Source organism: Lissotriton vulgaris, unplaced genomic scaffold, assembly GCF_964263255.1.
Source record: "Lissotriton vulgaris unplaced genomic scaffold, aLisVul1.2 SCAFFOLD_787, whole genome shotgun sequence".
Classification (NCBI taxonomy): Eukaryota; Metazoa; Chordata; class Amphibia; order Caudata; family Salamandridae; genus Lissotriton; species Lissotriton vulgaris.
In genome coordinates, this window is record NW_028255626.1 from 254,218 (window position 1) to 271,787 (window position 17,570).

Here is a 17,570-nt window from a genome sequence, read left to right on the forward strand (position 1 = left end):
GTTCACGCCTGAAAATAGGCCAGTACATAGGAAGCAGAATGCTGGCAATAATAATTAGAATACTCAGAATAAACATGATTATTAGTGTCACTATGCAGTGACTACGAAGTGATTTGCAATATGTTCTTCTCTTTTCCTCTCTCTCTCTAACTCGATCTAGGGGATACATGTCAGAAACTATTTAACCGATTCACCTAGGGGAGGACTTAAACAATTAAACTGTCTGACTTGCTAGATCGAAGCTTCATACGGTAAAGTTCTTGAGGAGTCTTTTCTCTTTTAGGCACAGTAACGTCTTGTGCTTCAACACAGTCTTTGGTGGGGGTGGACGAGTCAGAGTCCTGTTTCAGTCCGTTTTTTAGTTCATTGCATAGTTTGATGTGACTCGTGTGGACCCACCCCTTTCTCCCCTCGATTTTCACGGCGGTCCTGGTGGTAAGCAGAACGGTCTTTGGAGACTTCCAGCGGGGCTCCAGCGGACTTTTCCGGTCGAAATTCCGGACGAGTACCAGGTCCCCTGGACGGACCTCATGCGCCTTTACATCGGTGTTGTCAGGGAAGGCTGCGGCAACCTGTGAACGACATGATTGGAGTGCAGACATCAAGGAGGCAAGGTAATCTGTCAACATGTTACAATCAATATCAGTGATCTTTTTCGGAACGGGCGTCCCCCACATATTCGGCGGTCTGCCAAAGACCACTTCGTACGGGGATAGCCCTGATCTCGAGTGGGCGACCATTCTCATGTAGAATAGTGCCACGGGCAGGGCGACTATCCAGTCGACCCCTTTTTCCTGACAGATCTTGGCAAGACGGATTTTTAGTGTCTGATTATGCCTTTCTACAAGGCCAGCTGCTTCGGGATGTCGGACACAGTGGAACCTCCACTGATATCCTAGCAAGAGGGAAACTTGTCTCATCAGCTCGGACGAGAACGGCTGTCCGTTATCTGAATACACGACACGGGGCAAACCGTACCGTGGGAAGAATTCACGAACCAACTGTCTGGCAGTGGTCGGAGCAGTGTAGTCTGGGACTGGGTATGCTTCGGTCCAGCGGGACAGAGCACAAACAATTACAAGGACATACTTAAATCCTCTACAGCTATTCATCTGGATATAATCCATCTGGAGGACTTCAAAAGGGTGATCGGGAGGATGAAATCCACCTTGCTCAACAGGGACACTTTTACCTGGATTGAACTGACAACAGATCATGCAAGTACGCACTTTCTGTTTTGCTGCTGCTCGTAAGTGTTTGTTGTACCAGAGATTCTGTAAACTGTCTAACATGGCTTTCTCTCCAAGATGGGCAGGACTATGTGCTGTATTTATCATGACTTGAACCATTGAGTCGGGGAGAAACCATATAGATTTTCCCTTCGTCACCCAACCTTGATCTGTCTGAATCCCTCCTAGTTCAGTCCATTTCTTTATCTCCTCTGGAGTAGCATGTGTCTGGATATCAATTACATCTAGGGCGGGATCTCTAACTGCCATACACTGGGTCTGGACTATTGTCTTTGTCACATCAGTAGTCTGGGTGTGAGTCAGTGCTGTATGTTTTGCTGTCTGGTCTGCCAGGTCGTTACCCTGGGAAACAGAATCTGTGACTTTAGTATGTGCCTTACACTTCATGACTGATATGCCCGAGGGCAAATGTATTGCTTCTAACAGTGCTTGAATGAGGGGGCCATGTTGGATCTTGGCCCCATGGGAAGTCAGAAAACCTCGTTCTTGCCAGAGGACTCCGAAGTCGTGTACAACTCCGAAGGCATAGCGGGAATCTGTGTATATGTTAACATTTCTGTTCTTGGCTAGAATACAGGCTCGAGTCAGAGCGATGAGCTCTGCCGCTTGAGCAGACAGTGTGTCAATACGATGTGTTTCTTTAATTTCAGTTTCAGTGGTCACGGCGTACGCGGCCACTAATTCTCCTGTACTTGTTCTCATGCATGAACCATCCACATAAAGTGTCAGGTCTGGATTTGTCAATGGGACATCTGTTAAGTCTCGTCTAGGCTTAGTTACTGCATTAATTATTTCTATACAATCATGCGGAGCTGGATCTGTCATAACTGTAGGTAACAGTGTTGCTGGGTTCAGGATGCTGCAACGTCTGATTTCTATGTGTGGCTGGAATAGTGTTAATTCATAACCTGTCAGTCGTGCTATAGTTAAGTGTTGAGTCTGGGTTCTGTTTAACAAAACCTCTACAGAATGTGGTACTTGAACTGTTAACTGATGACCTAAAACAATTGAATCACTTTGTCTTATTGCTAACGCTGTTGCTGCTACTGACTTTAAGCACGCAGGGAGTGCTTGAGCTACTGAATCCAATGTACTAGAAAAATAAGCACAAGGCTTATGTGAACCTGCTTGGTCTTGAGTGAGGACAGACAACGCTGTGCCATCACGTTCTGTAACAAAAAGTGTAAACGGTTTGCTGTAACATGGTGTCGCTAAAACTGGTGCTTGGCATAAAACTTTCTTTAATTCTTCAAAAGCTTGTGTGTGTTCCTGAGTCCAAGGGAGGACAGTCGAAGTCGCTGCCTCCTGTGTCGTTAACTGGATGAGTGGTTTAGCTAGAAATGCATACTGGGGAATCCATTGTCTGCAGTACGAGGTGAGGCCTATGAAGGCCCGCACTTCCTTTTGTGTCTTGGGTTGCGGCATGTTCACAATTAACTGAATGCGATCGGGAGTGAGCTGTCTCCCCACTTTGGACAGCAAGTGACCCAAGTACACAACTTGCTGAACACAGAATTGTAGCTTCGAAGGAGACACCTTGTGTCCCTTGTCGGCCAGGAAATGTAAAACTGTCAGTGATGCTTTTTCACATTCGGGCTCACTTCGTGCGGTGATCAGCAGATCATCGACGTATTGTAGTAAAGCGGTGTTAACTGGCATTTGAATACAATCTAGTTGTCTTTTCAGTGCTTGACTATAGATGCTGGGGCTTTCTGTGAATCCTTGAGGTGCGCGCGAAAATTTGAAACTGCGTCCATTTAAACAGAATCCGAAGAGATATTGGCTCTCTGGATCAATAGGCACGCTGAAGAAGGCGTTCTTGAGATCAATTACAGTAAAGAACGTTGCTTCTGAATCAATAGCAGTCAAGAGAGATGATATATCGGGGACCACAGGATACTGTGGGATAATGCATTTATTCAATTCTCGAAGATCAATCACCAGCCGATATACTGGCGGTGCATTGGGATCAGTACGTTTAAGAATCGGAATGATGGGTGAGTTACAGATATTGGAGTCGGTCTCGACGACCACTCCTTGGGCAATGAGCTCTTCAATGATTTTCAGTAAAGCCGCTACAGCATCGGGTGGTAACTTGTATTGTCTGATTCTGGGTAATACAACACCTGCCTTGAGGGTAACGCGGTATGGTGTAATGTGCATACATCCAACATCAGTTGGGCCTTTTGCCCACAAGTAATCAGGTACATTTTTCAATCTGACGTCAAACTCACGAAGGACGTAATGACCCTTGAAATCCCGCAGAAAGAGTCTAACCCCCTCCGGGGAGCAGCATATTATAGCTCCTAGAGCCTTCAGTGTTTTAATTCCTAACAGATTTTCCGGACATGATTTTGTTAGTAACAGGTCTGTAACGCGTGATAATGGACCCACAGCCAGGGGAACTGGTTCTGATACTTCATTTACAATAGGTTGTCCTGAAAAACCAAGGGAAACATTTTGTGAGCCTGAGAGGGGTGCCCCTGGAACTTCGTCATGACTTATTGTAGTGCGACTTGCCCCTGTGTCAATTAAAAACTTTCTATCTTTCCCCAATACTTGACTGTGTACATAAGGACCTTCTTGATCTACAGGAATCTCGATAAGAGGCAAGCCACCTTCCCTCTCTAGGCTGTTTCATGTATATCGGGAATATTCGGGGTAAGTAGACTGGGCATACTGGTACATCTGTTGTGAGACTTGCTGAGTTGCAGCAATGGGCTGTGGCTGTGGTACTGCTACGGTCTGTGCTGTCTGTGCAGATGCATGCATGGGCTGTGTATTCTGTGTAGACTGATGCTGGTTATGGTCTTGTCTAGGCGGATGCGGTCTCTCTTTAGTTTTACCTGTCGCTATGTTATGTTTCAGAACTGCACATTCGTGTACGTAGTGACCTGGCTGCTTGCAATAATTGCATGTCCCTTTAACAGGAGCTGCAGCGTGACTTGTCTGGGTCGTACCTTTCCTGTGACTGTCGGATGGGACCGTCTGGGCTACTAACATTTTCATTTTCGTGTCTTTCATGCGCTTCTGTTCCTGATCTTGTTCTTCCCTAATTCTATTCTGGTGATATTGTAACATTTGTAACATCTGGGATGGCGTATTTGCTTGCCATGTACTCTCGACTTTATACACTCTATTTTTAACTAACGGTAGGGAATTCTCGACTAACTTTGATACAAAAAGATGTGGGTACGACTCGCTACTTGGCTGGAGGCCACTATTGATAATAAAACATTTCTCGAATCTTGAATAAAAGTCGCTAGTATCTTCATCATGTTTCTGTTTACAGGACGAGATTGCATCCCAATCCTCCTTTCTAGTTGTCAATAATCTGGGCAGGACCTGTACTATCAAACCTGGTAATGCTTTAGTTTTGTCCCCAAGGCCTAACCCTGGAACCCGTTTTTTCTCTTCGTCTTCTATTTCTGCCCAGGCAATCTTTGTGTCTCCCACCTCCCATTCCTTTTCCTTTAATTTCTCGAATATACCCGTAGGCAATAATACTTTCAACATTTTCATGATATCATCATATGTGTAGTCCCCCATTAATAACATGTCTTTAAGCTCTCTATGGAAACCTGCAGGGTCTTTATCATGGCATGGTACTAATTTCTTCATTTCTAACAGTTCTAATTTAGTCAGAGGCGTGTGCACATACACGCGTTTCAAAACCTTGTCCTCACCCATAACAGGGTGTACTTCTCGTAAGGGGTTCTGACTTTCAATACCACCCCCGCACTGCATATGGTACATTTTCCTTTCTGGAGGTGGGGCGGGGACATATTCAGGACTTACAAAGGTATCATATCTGCGTCGTTGTTCTAGAATTATTTGAACTAATTTAGTGCTTAGGCCTCTCCATCTATCCATCAGTAGTGCTTCTAGTGTCTCATGTAAGGGACCTGGATCGGAATAATGTTTTCTGTACTTAATGAGAAGGTGCTGAATCATATATATACCTGCTAATTTCTGTTCGTCGGGGGAGAGGTTCAGAAATGTCTGTGCTACGGTGTCATCATTATATATGTCTGCATTTTCGGCCCATGATACCGCTGATCGGGCTAATTCTTGTTCATCCATAGAATTGAGTACATGGTACCCCACTCGATCTCGAAGCCGTTTATCAGTTTCCTGGAACTGATGCTCAGCAGAATTCGGATTCGTTAAGGCAGAGAAGAAAACTCTCTTGCTTTCTGGACGGATACCCTTCCTAAGATAAGTTCCCTTACCTACATATGCTATAGTGCTTGTAGTCGGTTCTAGTTCTTCAGATTCTTCTTCCTCCTCGGAGGGAGCCTTTTCTTTCTCTTTCTCGTGTACTGCTATCACTGCTTTCTTAATCTTTTTATACATGGCCTCTATGCAATTTTGTCTGTCATGTTTTCCATCAGCTATATTTTGACCCCACTTGTTCAATGCATCCAATTCACTCTGATCTGTTCCGGGCCTGTCTCGTTCTCTTATTAGACAATTTATGAGAAATCGTAGTATCAGTGCTTGCATGTTAACTTTCTGTTTCTCCAGGGCATCCTTAATACTGTCGGGGTCCTTTCCCGTTTGAACGAACTCATATATTCTATCTAGGCGCTCCTTCATTCCTGCATAACATAACAAACTATCAGTAGCAGATCTTAACCGTAAAGACGCTAATATCATTAAGTCGTCCTGTCCAGGTTCTGGATCATATCTACAAACTGACATATTTTCTTTTAGTGCATCAAGACGGGATGAATTAGAAGAACGGGGGGATCTGTGCGTAAGAGGACTCTGCATACCTCTGAGATTTAATCTGTGAGTCGGTGGCGGGGTCTGGAGACCCGCGGTCGCACCTCCTGAAGCGGAAACTTGGGCATTATCTCTGTGTGTAGTCAGTATCTGAATTTGTCTTTTAGTAGGATCTGATTGAAGTGGTTTCGGCAGATCAGTTTTAGGTGAGGGAAGTGGCGGAGCTGGCGGAACGGAACTAGTCTTTTTCGGTGTCGGCTGAGAGTGATCTTGGGGGGCAGTACCACCCCCGGCCCTGTCAGTAGGCAGGGCACGAACAGGCAGATTGGTGTAAGCTGGCGCTACATCTTCGAGATATGAATTTAGGAATATGTCTTTAGTAGTCTTATGCATTACTTTAGTTGGAACTAATGGTGACGGCAAATTTTTCGGTATTTCTGAAATGGCGTCAGGGGTACCATCGGCCAAAAGATACATGTTGTTCACTTTGCCATTTTGGATACGATCTATTTGTTCTACTTTTACTCGAATTCCCTCAGTAACTAATTCGTTTTCTTGGGCCTTTTCTGATTCTTTAAGCCTGTCTTCTCTACGGAGTGCTCTATCAGCACGCTTACGTGATTCCTTACGCCAAAATTCTATGGCGTCTTTCTGAGATTGTCTAGCTTTCTTTTTCCGTAATATTTCTTCTACCTTTATGATGCACTCGGCATCCCATGTTCCGTTAACTGGCCATCGGTATCTTTCCTCTAGGTGCTTGGTATAATCTGTCCATAACTCTAGATACAAGATGGCGTCTATGCCATGCTTATTATACATGAAATTACCTGGAGTGTCCCTAGGGGGGATTGGAATCTCTTCCTCTAACATCCCTTTCCTAGTTCCTATCTGCTTTAATTTGTTAAAAAACGGCATTGTGCCTACTTGATACTGAAATGCTTGATCCTTAATACTTAATTTCGCCTGTAACTATTTAAACAAAAAAAACACAATAATGCACAAAACAATCACATTCATACCACGACATTAATCACATGAAACATTTAAAGACATAGCTAACTTCCCCCTACTCTGAATGTACCGCTCAACGATACAGATACACTGCTGTAACAGTGCAGAAATTCGGAATACTTTATATACTGCTAAACAGTACAGATACACTGCCTAAAAACAGTGCAGACCGGACTTGCGTACCCAAACCCGTCTAGATACGACCCAGCAATGGTACTCACCGGGAAGCACGGAAAACAGAAGGCCTCGGAAAACTCGACTGGACTCGACTCGGAACTTCGGAAAACTTCGGAAAACTTCGGAAAACTTCGGAAAACTTCGGAAAACTGGTGGGCCTCTTCACACCTCGGACCTTGCTTCCTTCGGCTGGGCTCTGGTCGGGATCCTCCGCACTCCTCACCGCCTCGTCTGGGCACTGATCGCAGTCTTCGTCACCTCCGTGTGTCAGAGGGGGATGCAGGAAATCCTGCCAGTACACGTGTGGTCCGTCTAACTGATGGCAGGGGACACGGATTGCAACGCACCTTCCGGCGCGTGAGGTGGGGGAGGGGTCCCTATTCGGGCGCCAAAATGATGTAAATAATTAATTTACTCTCTTAATTTCTATGCAGATAAGTACTTAATCAATAATAACTCAATCGAAATGAAGGAAAACAGAGTCCGTGGTGTAAGAGTTTCTAAGGGTTTTATTCCTCATAAAGGAATCAGGATATCATGTTCTGACCACCACACAGGATGTCAGAAGGGATAGATGAGCGCGCTGTCGTTTATTGACAATACATAGCTTATATACTTGATTTACATCATAATGTTCAATGTAAGAGGCGTAACAGCTGAGAGAAGACAAGATAACAGTATACACGTGGTGCTAGTACATCATCAAGAGGCGTAAACTAGGCGTGAACTAGGGTGTGTGCTAGAAACGTCACTGATAGGTGACGCAAGTGGGTGGCACCAAGGGGTGGTGCTAACAGAATGTTGCAATGTCAGCAGAAATCGGAAGCTTGGATGCGCGCGCAGCTGCATGACGTGTGATAGACGGGGTGCAGGGGACTTGACATTTACACTGGCGGAAAGAGACAGAAGTCTGGCATGTCAGATCAACTTGTGCTTCTATCATATCTGATATCTGATGTTTAGGAACTAAGCTATCTGGGCAGAAAGGTCTCTAGAGCAGAAGCTATTCTATACTTGCTGTGAGTGCGTGTATAAGCGCCTGAGTGTCTGTATGAGAAGCGTGGGGGCATGGGGCCTTCCATGGAAGCATGGCAACAGAGGCTATGAATTACTTGCATAAAGACAGGTCGGCCCTTTAGCCCTGTAGCTGAGGAAGGATGTTTACTGAAGCTAGCAGGCTGGAATGTATCTTCGGGGAGGAAAACAGATAACTCGAAGATTATAGTCAATCTTGGCAGGCAGCAGGCTGAGCTGAGCACGGAGGGCCGCGCTAGAAGTAAGTCAGAGTTCACGGGTACGGGGGCTGCTTGGGCAGAGGCCCTCGCAGTCAGAAGCCAGAAAAGAGGCTCGGTGGCAGAGATTCAGGGCCTACTTTCAGCCAGGCTGAAAAACGTAGGAGTACACTTCAAAAAGACGTTGGCATAGCATACTTAGGAACGGACCATCAAACCCATTCATGGTGGGTCTGAAAGAGGACAAGTTAACGTTGGACGCAAATGTATTTGCGTCTTCATAGCTGGTACAGGAGGGAAGTTACATGCACTTTTAACTCGTACATGGAGTCGGTGGGGTACTCGCTAGGGAACACAACATGACCATAAAATTTATATTACCTCACTTGTCCAATAGGTCTCCTACCGTGGAGATGCCAATGTTGTCCCAGCGTGTGAAGCCCTTACTACGTCTCAATCGGCCTAGGGCTTTGGTGTCCCATAGTGGGGTGAGTTTGGTGATTTTTCCTTTCCACCCTAATTTAGCCTGCGCTGTATGCCATAGCGTGGCCGAATGTCTTGTGGACCCCACCATCGTCATGGCCAATCTTTTGTCATATATGGCTGCGAGCAAACTGTTAGTTCCCAGTTGAGCCCTGTCCACCCTATATGCAGGATCATCTTGGGGTGCGTGTATCCATTGATTAATCGTCTTGAATTGCGCCACCCAATAGTAGAATTGCAAGTTCCGTAGTGCAATCCCCCCTTCATACCAACTCGTATTCAGTTTAGCGTGTGCAATACGTGCAGGAAGATTGCTCCATAGCAGATTGGATACCAGTGCTGACACCTGCCTGAAATATCTAGGTGGTACCGGGTACGGTGTATTATCAAGAGCATACAAGAACCTTGGTAGCTCCATCATTTTATTTAGTGCTGCTCTGCCTAGCAGCATCAAGGGTAATGTTGCCCAATGCTTAACGTCTTGTTTCAGACGCTCCAAGGGTGGTTGCCGATTCATTTCAAAGAAGACCGTTGGGTCCCCCGTGACATGAATACTGGTACTTAAATGAGGTCCCAACCAGTCGTAAAGGGCATTTAGTACCCAGAGCGGGAGCCGGCCCCCTAAGCACATATAACACCGATTTCGTCCAATTTATGGTGTAGCCTGAGGTCTTCCCCTGCATGTCGCAGAGAGCCAGGAGCTCCGGTATGCCACTCTCCGGGTCCGTCAAGTACACCAACATGTCATCAGCGTATAGTGAGAGACGATCTTCCCAGCCCTCCACCCAGGTGATCCCCTTCAACAGGGGTGTGGCACGTATTAATTTTGCATGGGGTTCTAAGACGATCGCGAATAATAATGGCGACAGGGGGCAGCCCTGACGGGTACCCAGAGCCAGCGCAAACGTACGGAAAAGATGCCCGTTTGCTCTGACCTGGGCAACGGGGTTGGTATACAGTAGTCGAACCCATGCTATAAATTTAGGGCCAAACTCCATGTAGGATAGGGTCTCAAAGAGGTACTGCCACTCCACCATATAGAAGGCCATTTTCGCATCAAGTGATAATATGGCCGCTGGTTCCGACGGCGAGGGCTCTTTGGCCAGTACTCTGTGTACACGTCGTAGGTTGAGGGCAGTGTTCCTATGGGGCATTAAGCCAATTGGTCAGGATGAATCAGTTGCAGGAGGTGGGAGATTAATGTATTGGCTAACAGTTTTGCCAAAATTTTAGCTTCTGCATTGAGAAGCAAAATCGGGCGGTATATCGCACAGTCCTAGGTGTATTCCTGACTTTAATTTTGTTTGGAACAGCATTAGATTTGACCTTTATCCAATGTACATTGTTTTTGAGACAAACCAGCTCACCAGCAAAGACCTCGGGGAATTTCTTGATCCAGTCTCAATTAGCATTACTAACAACCCTTACTGGTGGTAATTCTTTTACGCAGACAGATCTCATTGTGATCAAGGCAGATATGTAGATCATGCTGTTGGAATCAACTTATGAGAGAATTCCCTTTCATAATGACATAGATTTTACCAGGCTCGACTCTCCCTTTGAAGTCAATCGTGCCCCAGAAATTACCCAGCAACTCAATAGTCACCCCACCTTAACCTTTTGGTCTAATGTGAGGCTTCAACAGGGTGACTTTGCCCAGCAGTTTATGCTCATAAAATGTTTTTGGGACTAGAGTTATCTTGGCCCCAGAGTCGAAGAGCATGCTCACTGGAGCATCATGAATCAAAACTAACTACTGAGGGCCATCACTAGCATTGCCTGTGACTGGGAGAGTATTGATTGATTCCTTCCAATTCTTCTTCATAAAGATCAACTTCCCTGACTTTTTTATGCTCGTGGCCCGTTCTGCAGCATTTGGAGACGGGAACTTTTCTCTCATAAGTTTTGCACATGGCCTTCCAGCCCGGGCGTTTAACCTGTTGAACGCGGTGCAAATTATGCCACTGTGCAAGCATATTAATTAGTGGGCACGGTTCGGAAGGCCCCCAGCCATCTTTCGCGCATGCCCACTGTGACGTCGGATGGCCGGGGGCTGTCTGACGTACGCAACAGGTTAAAGTTGGCCATATGGACAGAGTTGCTACACCTGAAGATCTTCCCCTGAAAATTCTTTGTGTTAAAGAGCTTTGAAGTGGTGCTAAATTTGGGTTCAACTAATCTATCCACCAGCACCTTGACATTAATGTTCTCCTTTTTATCACCTGAACTGTCTTTGTGCATAATATCAACACATACTTTTGAATGCTCGTGACTTTTGGCTATGGTCAGCACTTCTTGAAGCAATGGCGTGTCTTTTTGCCACTGGGCGTCTCTCGTTTTGTCGAGGGGGCATCCCAACATAGACTGATCTCTTAATCGCTCCTCTAAAGCTGCACCAAAATTGCATGTGGAAGCCAATTTGCGCAAGGTAGTCATGTACTGTTCGACCGACTCATCCTGCCTTTGTATCCTTCTCCCGAAGTGATATCGTTCAAGCACAGTACTCACTTTGGGGACGTGGTGCAAGTCCAACTGTTTTGAAGCAGATCTCGTATTCATTAAGAGTGTCGGAGTCGCTATCAGAGAGTTCAGGAAGGTGTTCAAAGAATTCTTGTCCCTCAGAGCCCAAACAATGCATTAACAATGAGGCTTTCCTGTCTGCGCTTAAGGAAATGCCACAGACAGGAGCATAATGTGTGAAACCTTCTTTCACTTCAGGCACGAGAGAGAAGGAACTGCTGGAGATGTCCACAAGAAGGGAGGGGCAGTGACATTTTGCATGATGTACGAGCTATGTTTTCACCTAGTTACTTCTTAAGGGTGAACTTCAGTGATCTGCGTACAGTGCACAATATCCACAAACCTTATAAGCTGTGCGCATCAGCGAAACTACGTGAAACTTCAGCAATTAAACTTTAGGCCAATGCGTACAGTCACAGAAACTGTATTTGCTGTGCGCATCAGCGGAACCATCAGCCCGATTACTGATGACACATATTTATACAGGGAGGAGTCACTTTAGTCTGGTGCTCAATTCCATTTGTAGATGTGAGTCTGGTGGTGCCTGATAACTGAAAGGCACACATTTGTTTACATACAATTTTATATATGTTGATTTATTATTCTTATTACAGCACCTTCTACCTTGAGAAGGCCCATCCTAGACCAGTTTAGGGACAAAATACATGCCGAAAAATCAAGGACACAGGGATTAGTACATTGTCTAGGGACACTAACAACAAATCCTAAAAACCTCAAGTTTAACTGATGGAGAGCTATGAGCGACCTGAAGCGTAATACTGAGAAAAAGTAACCTGGAGATTTGCTGCAAATTAAAGTAAATAAAAAAAAACTAATAAATAACTACATAACAACAGCTGTGGGACCTGGAAGCCGATTGTTTCTCAATAAAGCCCTAGTTTGTGATTACCTTACAGTGCTCACATTATCATCCACGCTAGAAGAGATGGGAGCCTGGGGTGTCTGGTCACAGAAGCTCATTTACATACAAAGGGGGTGACAGCCTGTTCACAACGCACAGCACAACTTGTTTACGTAAAGTGCTAGTACACAGAACAGGTTAAAGTCTTGTGTCTCTATTTTCATTTTCTTTAATATATCCTGCACCTTGCTCTGTTCTTCTCTTTCTCTCATTTCAATTCATCATAAATTACTCAAATTCACTATTGCTTTATCAGTCGGGGGGTAGCCACAGGTCACACTTAGTTATAAGGCCAGAGGCACGAGCTGATCCATCAACCGATAACAGTGTGTAAAAGATGCAGGAAACGTTACTTAAAAACAAGGTATATGCTCTTTTATATCTAAAAATAGGTTATTTCTTGAACACCTGTGCTTTGCTTTAGTTCATTACATATACTGCAGTGGCATTTTGTTAATAGTAAAACATACATTTTAACAATGAAGCTTCCATCTCCAGAGCCCTGACAACATGTCCACTCTGGGTGTGTTGGGATTATTCGTTTTATCTCTAATCCGACAAGTTAGCTGAAAATACTGCTGTGTCGCTTATGCAGGTAGTGTGGTCAGGTGCGATTTAATTTTTTTCTTTGCATCTCTTCTTCACCAAATAAAAATCAACAATGTTTCTTTTCTTTTAGTCCATATTGTGCTCAGCTCCCACTTTGTATCCTGGTGCATCATGTTACTTTGCTATGTAAACGGAAGTGAACAATCACAGAAAACAAACAGTTTTATAATTCTGCAAACACTGTTATCTGTTTTTCTTCTCTAATGCTTGTCGGGTCTTCTATCATCTGGTATTTCAATGTTCCACATAATCTGAATTGTATCTTTATCCGTAATTAATTCCTCTCACAATAACTGCACTGTTCTGCTCTTTTCTATGTCTTCAGAAGGGTCAATATTATTTTTGATGTTCTTAAGTCCTTTCCGGAATCTCTTCATCTCTAGGATTATTTCCATGTGATTTAAATGAAGGAGTGTATTCACTGAGGGCTGTGTGGGATCGAAAATTGACAAAAGCCCTTCTCACTTTCAGTGCCCTTTTATGTTTTCCCCCTGTGTGTTTGCTGATGACTTTGTAGCTCTAATAGTCGACAAAAGCTCTTCCCACATTCATTGCACGTGAATGGTTTTTTCCCTGTGTGTGTTGGCTGATGACTTTGACGGTTTGATAACTGACTAAAGCACTTTGCACATTCAGTGCACTTGAATGGTTTTTCTCATGTGTGTGTTCGCTGATGACTTTGACAGTTTGATAACTGACTAAAGCACTTTGCACATTCAGTGCACTTGAATGGTTTTTCTCATGTGTGTGTTCGCTGATGACTTTGACAGTTTGATAACTGACTAAAGCACTTTGCACATTCATTGCACTTGAATGGTTTTCTCCTGTGTGAGTTCGCTGATGATACCTTAATGCTGAAGAGCTGCGAAAACTACTGTCACATTCACTACAATGAAAGGGATTTTCCCCTGTGTGTATTTGCTGAAGAATTTGTAGTTCTGATAACCTAATAAAGCTCTTGACACATTCACTGCACTTGAATGGTTTTTGTCCTGTGTGTGTTCGCAGATGACTTTTAGGGCTGATAATTGACTAAAGCTCTTCCCACATTCACTGCACTTGAATGGTTTTTCTTCTGTGTGTGTTCGCTGATGTCTTTGTAGGTCTGATAATTGACTAAAGCTCCTCCCACATTCACTGCACTTGAATGGTTTTTCTCCTGTGTGTGTTTGCCGATGAATTTGTCGGGCTGATAATAGACTAAAGCTCTTCCCATATTCACTGCAGTTGAATGGTTTTCCCCTGTGTGTGTTCGCAGATGTGTTTGGAGGCTTGATAAATGACTAAAGCACTTTTCACATTCATTGCACTTGAATTGTATTCCCCCCGTGTGTGTTTGCTGATGACTTGGTAGCTTTGATAATCGACCTCTCTGACTCTGTGAGAGTCGGTCGCTCCCCACGCTCCCTGCCTGGATATCGCTGCTTGGCGCTTGGCTCTCACTGCTTGCCTGCTAAAATATTGCTGCCTTGGTATCGTAGCGCTTGTGAAGATTACACGCTAAGATTTGTGCCTGCTATTGTCCTTTGCATTTAATTTGTGGCGCTCGCATTGCTGGAATTTAAAAATTATTAATTATTGCCTGATTGTGCTTCATCTGTGTGCCCCAATCTCACCCTGTTGGTGCTTTGTTTTCATCAGCCATTTTGTTTGTTGTGCCTCGTAGCCGGCCTCTCCGCCCCGCTCCGGCCTCCTAGCTGCTCCTTCCACCCACGGACTGATTAGGCTCGTCCGGTCGATATCAGCGCTGTGACCTCTGTAACTCTGTGAGAGTCGGTCGCTCCCCACGCTCCCTGCCTAGATACCGCTGCTTGGCGCTTGGCTCTCACTGCTTGCCTGTTACAATATTGCTGCCTTGGTATGTAGCGCTTGTGAAGATTACACGCTAAGATTTGTGCCTGCTATTGTCCTTTGCATTTAATTTGTGGTGCTCGCATTGCTGGAATTTAAAAATCATTAATTATTGCCTGATTGTGCTTCATCTGTGTGCCCCAATCTCGCCCTGTTTGTGCTTTGTTTTCATCAGCCATTTTGTTTGTTGTGCCTCGTAGCCGGCCTCTCTGCCCCGCTCTCGCCTCCCAGCTGCTCCTCCCATGCTCCGCCCCCTCCACTATCCACTTATGACAGATGGTTTTGCGCGCAGCATTCACGCGCAGCGGTCGCGCCCAATGCGCGCCGAAGGTGTGCCAAAGGTAAGCCCGTCTACACCCGTCCGCGCCTGGACCGCGCTCAGCGCCATACCCCCTGGCCCCCGCACTTCCCAGTCCGCCCGCATTACTTATAACGCCGCTTCCCTCTCAGCCCTTAACCCCGGCCGACTCCCAGACTGCTACCAAGCCGCTCCAGGTCACACCCATGGACCCTTCGCCTGCCACTCCTGCAAGTTCAACTGCATCAGGACCCACACCAAATCCACAAACTCCAAACAGAGCTCCGACACTAACCACCTAAAGTGCATCCCGATCAACACCCGCTCAGTCCACAGACACTCCGTTGAACTTTGGAACCTACTCGACACTACATCACCGGACGTCGCCTTCCTCACAGAAACATGGATGAACGCCTCATCAGCGCCGGACATCGCCATAGCCATCCCAGAAGCCTACAAGATCATCCGAAAAGATCGCACCAACCAAACAGGAGGAGGCATCGCCATCGTCCATAAGAACACCATCCGCATCACGACTAGTTCCAACGATAACCTTGCTTCCGCCGAACACCTTCACTTCCAGATTCACATCGACCACAAAACTACACTCAGAGGCACCCTCATCTACAGACCCCCAGGTCCCCGCACACAACTCATCAAAAACATCGCTGACTTCATCAGCCCACATGCCCTCCCCTCTGAGAACTACATTCTACTGGGAGACCTCAACTTCCACCTGGAAAAGAAAAATGACAACAACACTACCACCCTTCTGGATAACCTTGCCAATCTAGGACTCAAACAACTTGTAGACACCTACACCCACTACGCCGGACACACGCTCGACCCTATCTTCACCTCCAGCAGGCACATCTCCTTCGATCACACCATAGCTCTCCATTGGACGGACCACAGTTGCGTTCACTTCGACTACAAAAAACCCATGACCCAGAATCCCCCACTACCTATTCCTCGAAGAAATTGGAACAAAATCACCACCGAACAACTCTTCACATCGCTTCACTAAAACCCCTCCACCAAATCATCGGACCCTAACCAAGCAGCCACTAACATCACCCAATGGATCACCCATAGTGCCGACAAACTAACACCCTTGAAAAAGCATCTAATCAAGCAAGGTAGCAGAAAAGCCCCCTGGGTCAACGATGACCTCAAGAAATCCAAGAAGCTCTGTCGTACTCTCGAAAAAACCTGGAGAAAAAACCCAACCACTGACAACCTAGCCACCTTCAAGAACGCCACCCGCAAACACCACCAACTAATCCGATCCACCAAAAAATCAGCATTCAAGGATCGACTTGACAACAATGCCCGAAACAGCAAGGAACTATTCAACATCGTCAACTAATTTACTAACCCCACCGCCGGCACTAACGACATCTCTCCCTACCAAAACCTCTGCAACTCTCTATCCTCATTATTCCACAACAAAATCGCCGATATACATAACAGCTTTGACAACCAGTCCGAAGACATGTCCACACCACCCATTTCCGATCCAACACCGCCCTCTAACATCCTTTACACCTGGAACCCAATCACCACCGAAGACACCATCCGCCTGATGAACTCCATCCACTCAGGATCGCCAACCGACCCTTGTCCCCACCACATTTTCAACAAAGCAGACTCCATCATCACACCACATCTCCGAGACGTCATCAACTGTTCCTTCAACTCCGCTACCTTCCCGGAAATCTGGAAACATGCCGAACTCAGCGCCCTTCTGAAGAAATCCACAGCAGACCCCACCGAACTCAAGAACTATCGCCCCATCTCGCTCCTCCCTTTCCCCGCCAAAGTCATCGAGAAAGCTGTTAATAGTCAGCTCGCCGCCTTCCTCGAATCCCACAAATCCCTCGACCCTTCACAATCCGGCTTCCGAGCCAAACACAGCACCGAAACCACCCTCATCGCAGCAACAGACGACATCCGAACACTACTGGACAACGGAGAAACAGTTGCCCTCATCTTACTTGACCTCTCCGCAGCCTTCAACACAGTCTGTCATAACACCCTTATAGAACGCCTCAGCAGCATCGGAATACAAAGAAAAGCATTGGACTGGATCATGTCGTTCCTCGCCGGAAGAACCCAGAGAATCCGCCTGCCCCCTTCAAATCAGAAGCTAACGAAGTCATCTGCGGCGTACCACAAGGTTCTTCACTCAGTCCCACCCTCTTCAACGTTTACATGAGTCCCTCGCATCCATCACGCGCCAACACAACCTCAACATCATCTCCTACGCAGATGACACCCAGTTGATCCTCTCCCTCACCAAAGACCCAAACACCGCCAAAACCAAACTACACGAAGGAATGAAAGACGTAGCCAAGTGGATGAAGTACAGCCGCTTAAAACTGAACTCGGACAAAACGGAAGTCCTCATCTTAGGATCATCCCCCTCGGACTGGGATGACTCTTGGTGGCCAACAGCCCTGGGAACCACACCCATACCAACGGATCAC